This window comes from Vidua macroura, chromosome Z, assembly GCF_024509145.1.
Source record: "Vidua macroura isolate BioBank_ID:100142 chromosome Z, ASM2450914v1, whole genome shotgun sequence".
Taxonomy (NCBI): domain Eukaryota; kingdom Metazoa; phylum Chordata; class Aves; order Passeriformes; family Viduidae; genus Vidua; species Vidua macroura.
This window is the reverse complement of record NC_071611.1, coordinates 28,248,480-28,261,478: the sequence shown is the minus strand read 5'-3', so window position 1 is coordinate 28,261,478 and position 12,999 is coordinate 28,248,480.

The window sequence follows — 12,999 nt, the reverse complement described above, 5'->3', positions numbered from 1 at the left end:
TGTGATCAAAATGTGGCTTAAAGTCTCGTGCCACCAGTGGAATTTTGGCTTTTTTGCTCACAGGGTGGTGTGTATGGCACCAGGCCTGCTGGAAAGAGAGATAGGGTTTTAGTGTCTAGAAGAGGGAAAAGGATTCTAGCCTGTGAGTTGGCATGGCTGTTTGAGAAGGTTTTAAACCAGGTTTGAAGGGGGAATATGATAAAACTAGGCTCAACAGAGATGAGCCTAGAGTAGCATGCCAGCACTGGGGGTGAAATCAGTAGCCCAGCTGAAGAGCATCCACACCAGTGGACACAGTATGGGTAACAAAGCAACAAACGTGAGGAAGCCATTGGCAGCTGGAAAGCTGTGACAGTCACCATCACCAAAAGGTGGTGGGATGACTCACATAGCTGGAGTGCTGCCAGGATAGTTATAATGGTTCTTCAGAAGGGTCAGGTGGGGAAGCAGAGGTTGTGTAGTGGCTTTGTACATTAGGGAGTGTTTCACTGCACAGAGCCCACAGACAGTGATGAGTTGAGTGGCTATGAGTAAGAATCAGGGGGAAGGCTAACAAGGCAGATACACTGGTGGGAGTCTGTCAGACTACACAACCAGAATGAAAAGGCAGATGAGGTATTCCATGAGTGGCTGACTGAGGTTCCATGAGACCCTTCTTTTCCTCAGTCTTTTAAAGAAAGACTAAATATCCTCAGGGCAACCAGTCCCATAAGCTGGTAGACAGGGACAGGGAGAAGAAAAGACCCCGTGAAATCCAGGAATAAGTAGTTAGTGACCTGTTGAGCAATCCAGACATTTGTAAGGATATGGCACCAGATAAGACTCATCTAAGGATACTGAGGAAGTTAGCAGAAAATCTCGTCAAGCTGTTCTCCATCATTTATCAGTCATGGCTAACCAGGTAGGTCCCAGATGACTGAAAGCTGGACAGTGTGATGCCTATCCACAAAAAGGTCCAGAAGGAGGATCTGGGGAACTACAACCTGTCAGCCTGACCCCAGTAGCAGAGTAGGTTGTGGAATAAAGATCCTGTAGGTGATCATACAGCACATACAGAACAACCAAAGGATCAGGCCTAGCCAGCAGGGGGCTGTGAAAGGCAGGTCCTGCCTGACCAACCTTTTGGTGTGACCAGATGACCTGCCTGGTGGATGAAGGAAAGACTGTAGATGTTGTCTACCTGGACTTTAGTAAAGCCTTTGATACTGTCTCCTATGGCATTCTCCTGGAAAACCGGCAGCTTTAGTGATGCAGGCTGCTTTTTTCTTCTCATCAGTGTTTAAAAAAAACTTTGTTGTCCAACTAGCGAAAAGCATTAAACTTGGCAAATAGGAGTTTGGTTTCTTTTCAGACAAAAGAGATGTTACAAATAAGAGTTTTATCTTGCATGGAGGCATGACAAAGTATGAGACAGAATCCTTCTTGATTACATTCTTCCATCATTTTGATTTTATAATTACTGAATGGAATCAATCACCTTTCAGTTGTTACCTTGGTGAAAGATTAAAACAGCATTACTTGTCATACATATTTCACACTTTAGCAAATTTTAATAAACTGAATGCATGAGAAATGTTCATATTATCTTTCACAGTACTGGGATATCAATGGTATTTCTATTGTTTTGAATTGACCCACGTTTGTTGATAAAAATAACTCAGATTCAGGCAAGGCATGGACTTCCACTATTAACACTAAAAAATGGAGACTGCTGAGCACTGAAATAGCCAAAATAGAATCATTAATCAGAAATATCTTAAAATAACTGGAAATGTGCTAGGGAGGTCTTATCTTCCTTCTTTTTAGTCTGTTGATTCATTTGTAAAGGATACATATTGGTGACCTCTTCATGACAGCACTAGAGAGGAGGTAAAGGAGAGCACTACAAAGTAGGCAACACAAGACAAGCAAGGGAAGCCATCTCAAACACAGCTGCCCATCAGCCATGAGAGCCTTTTTCACCCTGTACTTTGGTAGAAGACAGATGCCTTCCTGGGGATCTGGCCTTAGCTTGCTCTGACAGAAATATTTTTTTTCATGGTGCTCATCACCCAGGCCAGTCAAGACAAGTCCTTGGACTCACCATCAGTGTGCCTTGCCAAACCCCAGCTGGTGCTAGCACTAGCCTTCACACCTGTGACAATCAATGCCATAACACCATGAGTATGCCAGGTCTAGTTTATGCTGCTCTAACCTGGTCAACACAGGGTAGCAAAACCTCTTCCACGAAGAAAGTGATGGAGACCAAATCTGGGAGGTTTCTGCAGGTTCTGAATACAAGAAATACAAATTGAAAGACAGTCTGTTTCTCTTACCACAAAGACTGCAAGTAAATCAAGACTCCAAGTTATCCATTTAACTTAAATAGCCCCATCATTTAAGACAAGCAGAGATACTTGCTACTCAATATTCCTAAAAGTTTTAGAAATCTAGTGCAACTGGCACTTTTTTGCTGAATCATATTTTCTTGTTTGAACTTATATTGGTGCTTTCTCGTCTACTTCTAAGCACAACCTAATAGCAAGATGTAATCAGACCTTGAATTATTTATACTTCATTACTATTGTCAATGTGTTACAGAACAGTTACTAACATACTCTGAAATGCAATAAATTATTGAAACTTAAATACATTTGTTGAATTATTATGGTACATTTTGGGATACACTTTTTTTTCTTCTTCTCTTATGGTCCAGTACTGGTATGCTATTAGACTACATGCCTGCAAGCTTTTACAAACAAATCACCTCTAAGCACTTGAGGAGTGCCATTAATGGCATCAGACATGGATACAGCCTTAAAGCTGAGTACTTGCAGAAGTGTTTGGAAAACCAAGATTTTTTCATTACCTTCTACTGATCTTCTACAGTGAAGGAAGCACACTTACTGGCCTGTAGGACAACCCAATTATACTATTTATGGTTTTAATGCATGCACTCACAGGTATATCTTATTCAGTAATTTACAGCAGAATTTCATCAGCCACGGAATGCATTAGCAAAACTGCAACTTAGCTGAATTACCAGCTGATTTCTAAAATTACCACCAGAAATCTTAGTTGTCCCTCTCCCCCTTTATCACCAGTCTTCATGGGTGGGTAGGTGTACTGTATGTCATGGTTTTAACATGTATAATGCAAAACCACTTTATTTATTAGTGCGCTTGCTCTACCAGCGCTGTGCTCTTTGTTTCAGAAGTCTCCAACACAGAAGTACGGATGTGGTGTTACCTATATTATTATTTGAGACCCAGCTTTAGCAGGCATGGAGAATGCATAACCGCTGTGGTAACTCTTAGAAACCATGCTCATTCTATTACACAGTGCATGCACACACGTAGATGTTCAACAGCCCCTTCCCCAAAACTTGCTAACTCATTTGCAATGTGTCATCCACTAGCAGATAAAGTGGTTTATACATATCATTCACTGCAGATCATTTAACTCCATAAAGAAAGTGAGATAAAGGTACTTAGAAAGCAAAATTTATTACAAACTTCCATCATTTTGACTTCTTGTGTTTCTTGGTACATTACTGTTGGAAACAAGGACAAATTGTCAACATTCCCTCTGTTGTAGAGATTATTGGTTACCCAATGAATCTGACTCTTCCAAAAGTTGTGCTGTGAATACAGGCATGCCAGGGCTTGACGCCCACTTCTACACTATACAATACTGAATGAAATCCAGAGATTTCAGGAGGAATGGATTTTGAAGTTTGGCACAGATTAGTAGGTATTTCTGGAACAAATACTGGAAATGCAAGAAAAAACTGCATAATGTTGCACTGGTTGAGAGTTTGACTTCCAAGTGTTTTAAAAATGCATCAGAGTGAGTGATCTTACTCTGATGCACTGAGTCATGTTACAGGCTTGCACAACACATTTCAAGATGGTTCAAATCAAGTTTTCCTGATACTATATCCCTCTTCTATCAGACAGAATTGCTGTTTTAACTAAAACATTTCATAAGCAGCAGACACATTACAAAAGCCCATTGCAAATTATTAAGATTGAAAAGATATTAACATCTAACTCTACTAAAGGTCAAATATAAATACATACACCACAAAAACTGAACTGAGCTTGGAAGGCTTAATAAAAGGAATCTCTGAATCAGTCAGTGTTTTGGACCAGCAACACCAAAAACCAGTGGACTGTAACTCATATTTTAGGATTATAGAATCCTGACTAGGAAAGGAACTCCAGGCCTTGCCCAGGACACCTCCAAGACTCAAACCACATTCCTGACAGTGTTTTCCAAATGCTTCTTGAACTCTGGCCGGCCTCTTGTCATGACCATTTCCTTGGGAAATCAGCTCCAGTGTCCAACCACCTTCTGGACAAAAAAACTTTTCCTAAAATATTGAACCTAAACCTGTCCTGACACAGCTTCATACCATTCTCTCAGGTCCTATCCCCCATGATAAAACATAATTCCTTAGCTCCCTGCACTTCTTCAGAATGGGAGATATGATAACGTTCAAATGCTTTTGCAGAAGAACACTCTATGTTAGGGATTTTGTGTTTCTTCATGCTTAAGTATCAGAGTTCCAAGCAACACCACCTGTGCACTTGCTTCAGTTCAAGGCCACAGGCAAAATCTCCTAAACAACTTGCTCACATCCATAAAATCAAGACATTCCAGTCTCTGAACTTCCTTGCAATGAGTGAGCAGCCAACAAAACATCCCTTGATATTAGCCCACAAGATCTCATATGCTCACTAGGAAAGCCTGGTACCAGGAAAATAAAACCACACTAACTACTAAAGATATCAGCAGCAATTTTCTTCTGATTATTTTTTCTCAGGAACAATCAGGCCCCGTCCCTCACATTCAAAGACACAAAAAGAGACACTTTTATCTTGTTGATGATTTGTTGATTAATGGCTTCCAAGCTGAGGTCATTTACTGCATATCCAACATGACTGATGAAACCCACTGTGGTAATAATCTGAAATCAGAGACATCAAAAATGAGCCTCAAGGACAGAATTCTTCCTCTCCTATTCCAACATAATGGCCATTTATACAGTTACAATAAGCCTCAAAGTTCATGCCAGAACACCAAATTTAAACACAAGAGGCTGACTTGCAAAGTGAAATGAATGTAGACGATTTTACTCACTATATGTTTTAGTTTAAGAGGTCTCTTATGGAAACACTGTTAAAAGAAAAAAAATCAATAAAATTATGGCAGTGACACAAAACCAATAAAGCAGATAAATCTGGAATCAAGGAATCACTTTTATACTGCATCACTCCCTAAGAGAATGAAATGTGTTGCTAAACTAAAGCCCATTAAAATGTCATCTACACTTCCTGTTTCTCTTTCCATGGTCACTGTTTACCAGGGTTTCTACTTTCTAATCAAATCGGTTTCAATATCTTGCTCGTACCATGGGAAGTATTGGCTTTAGCGTCTCCATTCACTTCAGGAGGACCAGAACCCCACACTAGGATTTTATTGGGCCTGTGGCTTGGCATAACCCTGCAGGGGCCCTGCACCTATGCCCACTACCTGCCCATCCCATCTCTCTGTTGGGGTATCCCACCAGATATCTCCACAGTTTCATCATCAGCAAGAAATTCCTACCTCTTACTGAGCACATGTACTTACATATACATGAATGGATATGGGTACAGATACATATACAAAAATATCCATGTATGTGTATCTGTGATTCCAAGACAGAAAGATGACATGTATACAGATAAACTGAAGATTTCAAATATGTATAGGTCCCACTGCCCTATGAGCTCACACAGTTATCTTGCCCAGCAATCCAGCTGCTCAGCCTAGGTTACATTGGAGCACCAGTACACTGGAGAGGTGTCATCTCCTGGTCCCCACGTTTTATCTTCCCCCTGCTCTAAATTAGGTGGAACTTGGACCACAGAACCTGCACGTCTTATATGTGCTCAGGATCAGGGGTATGATCCTGTCCTCCCTTCACCAAGGGTCATGGCTCAGCTGGGGCCCTAATTTTGAGTAGTCCTCTGCTTATCTGGTTGTGGACTGACACAGGCGAAACACTACAAGAAGGAAGAAAGAGACATGGGTTTCAAGGCTGGGGAGGGGCTGCAGGTGTTTGGGATTATCTCTTGTAACCTGTTGATTTTGCCCTTTTTTGTTACAACAAAATATACTTTTAACATCTTTACAGACGTATGTGGAAAGGTGAATTCTGTTGGTTTTATGTATTGTTAAAGAAACTATAAATGCCTTATGACTCAAGGATATCCAGCCAGAAGAGAAGAGCTTAAAAATGGAACAAAATTGCTATCTACAAATTTAATGAGCAGCTCTCCCACTGAAAAATGCTTTTCAATTTAAACTCTATTAACAGGAAATTAGGAAATCACCCATCACAGTGTTTTTCTTTATTTTAAAATGAAAACTAAGAACATCAAATTGCTATCAGCACAAATGTTTGATGGACCCAGAAATAAAATAAACCATTTTATTACTTTTTTTTACCCCCCAGGTTTATGTTATAGTCTCCAGCAATTTAAATTTAATAGATAAAATCATTAAGAAGCTGGTGTAAATTGAGATTTTGGGCCAAATCCTCATTGCTCTGGAATCAATGACAGAACTGGCACTGATTTCCATATGATCAGCATTTAGAGTAGGATGTTTGTATTAACAGTACATATACCACAAAAAGGGGCTAACCCTTGATTCGTCACTTGACTATTCTCTGACTGGTGTCAAGAGGAGAACACGACAATGACCATGTGTAACAAAAAACTTTTTACTTGCTGTCTGAATTTCTTTGTAAAATATATATCTAGATATGGATGTATCATGCCTATATTTTAGGGATAAATGCACACTTTTGTGTGTGGCTGTGGGTGCAGCTCTGTGTCTGTACATACATCAGTGTTAAGTATTACACTGCACTGCCCAGGTGGCAAAGAGGCTGTCATGTAAATGGGAATTTAGTCCATGTTAAATAGTTGCATATGCAATGTATGGCACAGCAAAGCAGGTAGTACAATATTCCAACATGTTCCAAAATCCTGTGATTTTACTTGCAGAGCAACCAGGACCTGAAGCGTAGTTTTCAAGTATCCAAAACTACCTGATTTAGAAAAATGACATCACTCCATGCCTTTTCTTCCAGGAAAGATTCTGAAAATACCTCATTTCAGCCTGGCCAGAAATTTAGTAACACCAATATTTCTCATAATTCATGGCTTCTTCTGTGGTAATGTCCAAAACCAAGAAGCATAAGGAGATACAAAAAAAGGAGAAAAAAAAAAAAAATACTAGCTAGAATATTGTAAACCTCGGGAAAAACACAAACTGTAATTGTATTCACAATTACAATGTTTCAAATCAGTGCATGACAACAAAGAAAGCTCCTGTCTTTCTTTGGTTTAGTACATTTCTTTTCATATTAACTGTATTGGCTCAGTCATTCCTTGATCTAGTTTCCATCATTTTTTTTTTTCCAATACTGCGTTTTTAGCAAAGAATTTCCACATGCTTACAATAAAGAAACATAACTTCTTGCAGTATGAGGCTGCTTGTCTTTATAGTTCATATCCCTTGTCATGTGCCTTGAGGGCTTGGTCTCTGTGAACCAATGAAGCCCCAAAGAGCACCAATAAAACCTGGTAACAACTCACATTGTCAAAACATGCAGGCAAATGGAACAGTGCCCTTCAGTGAGCTACACTTAATAGGTGCACTCCTAAAGAATGTAGAATGGGGTTGGGTCTTCCATGCCTTCAGAAACAAAACCTGCTCCATCTCTCAGGTTCACTACTAGTCCTTCTCTCCCTCCTGGCTGCCTCCAAGTCCTGCTCACAGCACATCCCTTGTGTAGCAGCACTGCAGGTGAGGTGAGCTTTTGTGCCTAGTTCAGCTCCTGCAGTGTCAGGATGCCCAAGAACTGTGTCAAACTCACTCTCAGTTCTGCATGTCCACTAAAGAGAGCAAGGAAGGGAGGGAGGGAGAAGTAGCACCGGAAGTCACTGAGCTACTGTAATCTGGTTTCCTGACACTTTGCCTCCCAGGCTGCTGTTTTCCAAGTGAGCACAAGCTGCAGACGAAGATTTCTTTTATAAGAAATATCAAAAATATACCTTTCACATGTAGGTTTTCTATGAAGTTCAATAAAGGGTGAACACAGAGAGGCATGGGCCCCTCAAAGGTGTCCTCTATGGCATCTCTTTTCTCTATGCTGGCTATCATTTCTAATAATTTTGTTTTAAATAAGTGCTTCTACATCTCCAGCTGAAATTGGTTCATATGTCCCAATGAGAGGTGCAAACATACAGACATTGATGCACTCTGTATGGCTATAACAGGCCAATTTTTGTGGGGAAAAGGAGCACAATGGATTGGTCTTGGCTATTATTGGTTACACCACCAAAGTTTCTGACAGGAACACATACAGTGGAAGGAAAGTTGCTGTCTCAGTGCTGCAGAGGATGCAAAGCTACAACACATGTTAAGTTGTCCCAGTTACATTCCCGAATTTTCCTCAGATCCTCTTGTGCAATGTGGCTGCCATCAGAGCTGAAATCTCTCTCTCAGCAGCTCAGATGTCTGTGCTCCTCTACCACCCTCATCACTGTATCCCTTCTGTAGCTTCATGCTTCTCCAGCAGCTGCATCTCCAGAGTCTACAGGGCCAACATCTCCCAGGTGAGATTCCATCACTCCTCTGATGTCCCCACCATCATCAGCGGAATCTGAAGCAGCTGGCAAGGCTGAAACCAGTTTCATACCAGCACTGTCCCAGATATGTCTACAGGGTAGATCAAAGGGAGGAACAGATCTGCTTTACCTTCCTTTGCTACACCATGCTGGGAAAGGTGTGCTCTCAGTAGCCTGATGCTGAGCTGAGCAAGGGTCCTTCTACATCCATGCAGGATGCACTTGCTCTGGCTGAGCCTCTGACCACAGCATGCTCAGGCTGAGCTGCTGGATGACCAACCAGTTCTAAGCACAGCCAGTCATAGCACCATCCCTCTAGCCTGCTCCTCGCTGTGTTTTTTATAGGTTGATATTCAAGCTCTCCATGCCATGGCACATTTTAAGTGCTTCCAGCTGGTTCAGCCATGAGAAAAATGAGCCTTCTTAACATGCTGCTCTAGCAGGACTGAGACATGTCATCTCCCTTAGCTCACAACCCCAGTTACTGTTTATCAGGAGACAGAGAGCAGCTTGATCATCTCCAGTGTGGACTAACTACTTAGCCCAGTGCTATTTCCTGACTTCTGGTAATCTCCTTCTTCCACATGCCGTATGTCTTTGTATTCACTATCAAATTCAGATTTGACAAAACAAGTCACTCCGTTGGTTTCAGAGGACCCACACTTGTGGATGCCAGTGTCATATCCTGCTCTTCATCATCCATGGTCCTAGAGGGCCACCCATCATCTGCTGCTCTCTGAGTGCACACAAAGCAACTGTTCAAGCAGGAGCATCCACTGTGAGTGAGCTCACTGATTGCAGGTTGCTTCAATAATATTTACTAAAATCCTTTCTCCTTTTCTTTGCTAAATCCACTTACTGAAAGAAAGGTCACTTCAAAGAGAGACTCTTGTTCTGCCTGACATGATGGCATGCTGAGATAATTCAGCAGTTATGATAAATGTTCTGACTACTGGCATGAAGAAACAGACAGTGGGCTCACAGCAACATGAGATTAAACATGTTTCCACAATTATCTGGGGAGTTGTCTGGCTGACCATACCCCTTTCTTAATAGTTTTTACTGCCTGAAACAAAGAGAGTACCACAGAGAGTTGTATGAAATATAGCAACGGTGCTTCAGACTCCTCCAAAAGTCAAGGAAGCTCTGTTAGAGAAGGATTGTCACTTGTGAAGTAAGAAAGGATGTGTTTGTAGCCTCTGCCCCACAGGTTCCACTTGGTCCATTTGGGAGAGAAACAGTGCTGAGCAATGCTTCTTGCAAGGGCTAATTTTCACTGCTGGAAGGGTAATGCTGCACCATTAGCTGGGTGGAGGGAGATACAGTCAGCCAAGTAAGAACAAGTCTGGGTAGCAAAAGCCAAAAGGATTTGCACTGAGAGGAAGCATGGCCTGCCAAGCCAGAATGCAAAGCAGTTCTTGATCCCAGCTATTAGCTGTGCCAAAGAGCCTAGTACTCTGTAGCCCAGTCATGAAAACACTCACCCTTGCCAAACAGCAAGTGGGAGCAGATGAAGCAAGCTGAGATCTACAAAAACATGATTTCAGAGCTGTAGGCAAGATCAGATTTGATTATGAAAGAAAAGGAAGCAAGAAGTAGCTCATCAGAGCACCTCCATTTTAATTCAATTGTTGATTTCGTCAAGATCCCCCCTGCAGCATTTCTTCTGTTTGTTTCCATTTCCATTGTTTCTCCAACAAGAACTTACCCCTCAGGCTCCCTTCCTTCCTCAACACTATGAGAAGATACCTCATTTGGTACCCAGCAACTCCACACATCCCCCTCTCTTAAGCAAGTCACCCTCCATCATACCAGCCCATGAGATCTCACAGAGTGAATTAGCTGTGAACAAGCATGTTGATGAGTTCCCTTGAGGCCAGAGCCAAACCTGTACTGTAAGACAGCCTGGCCACATGTGCCAGAAGCCAGTTAAACCATTTCACAGCTTAATTTCCTAGCTAGGTTCACTGTTGCTGGATCCCTGAAAGTTCACAACCAGGTTGGATAGGGTGACCTGGTCTACTGAAAGGTGTCCCTGCTCATGGGTTGGAATAAGATGACCTTTAAGGTCCTTTCCAATCCAAACCAATCTATGATCCCCTGTGTGATTCCCTACTAGACTGCTGTCCCAGCTATTGTCTACAGGAAATTTCAATGGCTTTGCTTTTGTCTCATCCTAAGATATTTTCACTTGTTGGCCAGCCTTTGCTACTGAGCAAAGAGCAACAGAGGTCCTAGAGACATTCAGTTCCCAGAGTTTTGTGAAAATATGCACCCAGGTGGAGGACAGAGATCTAGACTGGTGTCCCACTGGGGAAAGTCTTCACTATGAGTTTGACCTAACTACCAGACAAAAGAAAATCCACACATATTAAGACCATCCTAAATGCCTAGATAATAGACAGTAATAGATGAAGTTTTATTCAGGGTTAATTGATGATTCAGTGGTTAGAATGTCATTCCAGATAACCTGCTTGTTATTGCTTGCTATGATTTTGATAACAAAAATGTTTCTTTGTTCACAATGCCTTTTTAAATTTCTCTTTCCTCCCCTCCTCACATTACCTGCTATCATCATGAGGTTTTTAATTTCAAATAAAATAAAAAACCTATGTTCCAATATGAGCAAAAATGCATCCTCAGCCTAAGTCCTGGTTCTCCAGAGACCAAGTCATATTATACAGCTTGTCAAAACAAGACCTGATGAATACCAGTATGGATGTTAACTAGTAACAGTATGGAAAAAAACCATGATATATCCTAGGACAATGTAAAACACCTGCCTGCTCAAGCAGTACACATACATTCACACAAGAGCTCAGCAATGGTCAGATACCTTCCACTCTCCATCCTGATAAAGTAGGCCAGATGCCCCCCTGGGGCCTGCAGTTGATGAATGTGTAATGTGAATTCTGCCTTCAATTTATGTCTTAATTTTAAAATAACTGGAAATAAAACATGAAGAGGAATATCACCCACAGAGAATAGTCTGAACTCTGCTCTCTATTCACTTTTCTACAGCTTCCATTTATCTATGTCAGCATGGATAGCTTTCTGAATATTCCTGTACTGTGAGCTGTACATTGGACCAGGCTTGTTTGGAAGGCAGGGCTTGCACACCATCCACATCATATCTAGCACATCTGTATGGGCTCCAGTCCTCCATGGCCAGGAACTGGAGGTCCAAGCAGTTACTTGTGGGTCATACATAGTTGACACTGGAACAAAGCCAGATACAGTGAGGCACAGTCAACCAGTACATAGTCCAAATACAGGGGCTTTAAAGCATATTTTATTATATTGTTTTTGTAACACATGTCGCAGGCTTTCTTTTTTAAGCCCCTGGTAGTTTCTGAGGGATGGCAAGAGGGTGGTGAAGCAAGTCACAGGTTTCAGATTATCTATTGCCATGAACTCACCACATCTCCATCATTTCTCCTGCCCGCATTGCCAGCTCTCTTCAACTTCATACAATTTTTGGAAAACGTAGGTGAGCTGGCATAAAATAACCATTAATATCTTTGCATCATCCTGAAAATTCAAGAAGACAATGCTTTATTCCTAATGTTCGCATGATTGTGAACCCATAATTGATGTTTTCAGTCATGCTGGGGAAAGGGGAAATTTGAGGCAAAATGCTATTAAAGGACATTTATGTTGTTCATCTTTTCAGCAACAGAAGTTTCTTATCACTCAGGTCTGGCACTGGGAAGACAATATAAGACCAGAGCTAACTGAAGCGTCTGAGTTTAGACAGAAAGCACCATGTAGTTGTCTGTACTCACACTAGCCATACTCCATGGGTTTCCTAAAGCAGAATGCACTCCATCAGCAAAACAGAACATGTGCTAATTCACATCCTTAGAAAGGAAAGCAGTGAATAATTTCTAATGATTCAGTTGCTCAACTCATAGCACCTAATTAATTCTAATTTGGAAAGCTGCAAAATTTTTTCTAAGACAATTTCAAATATTTATTTCAGATTTATTATTAAATAAGCTGAAATGAATGAGGAACTGACCTTGTTAAATCACTGGCCTACGACTGCAGTCCAGTCATCAAGTGAGATCCCTATGAAACCACATCACTTTGCTGGCCCTTGCCGTATGGGTTCCTTTCACTAAACATTTATCAAACCACACACATGACCTTGGTAGTTGCTCAGCTCTCTGCATGCATCACTACTATCAAAGGGACAAACCCTGATGGGGAGAACACAGAAGGCAGTACTGATCTCTGGGGGCTCCCAGAGCTTTTGGGGGGAAAATCCAGGTCAGACTGAAGACTAGGTCTCAGCAGGGCTACAGACCTGAGCATGGAGCTAGAAAGA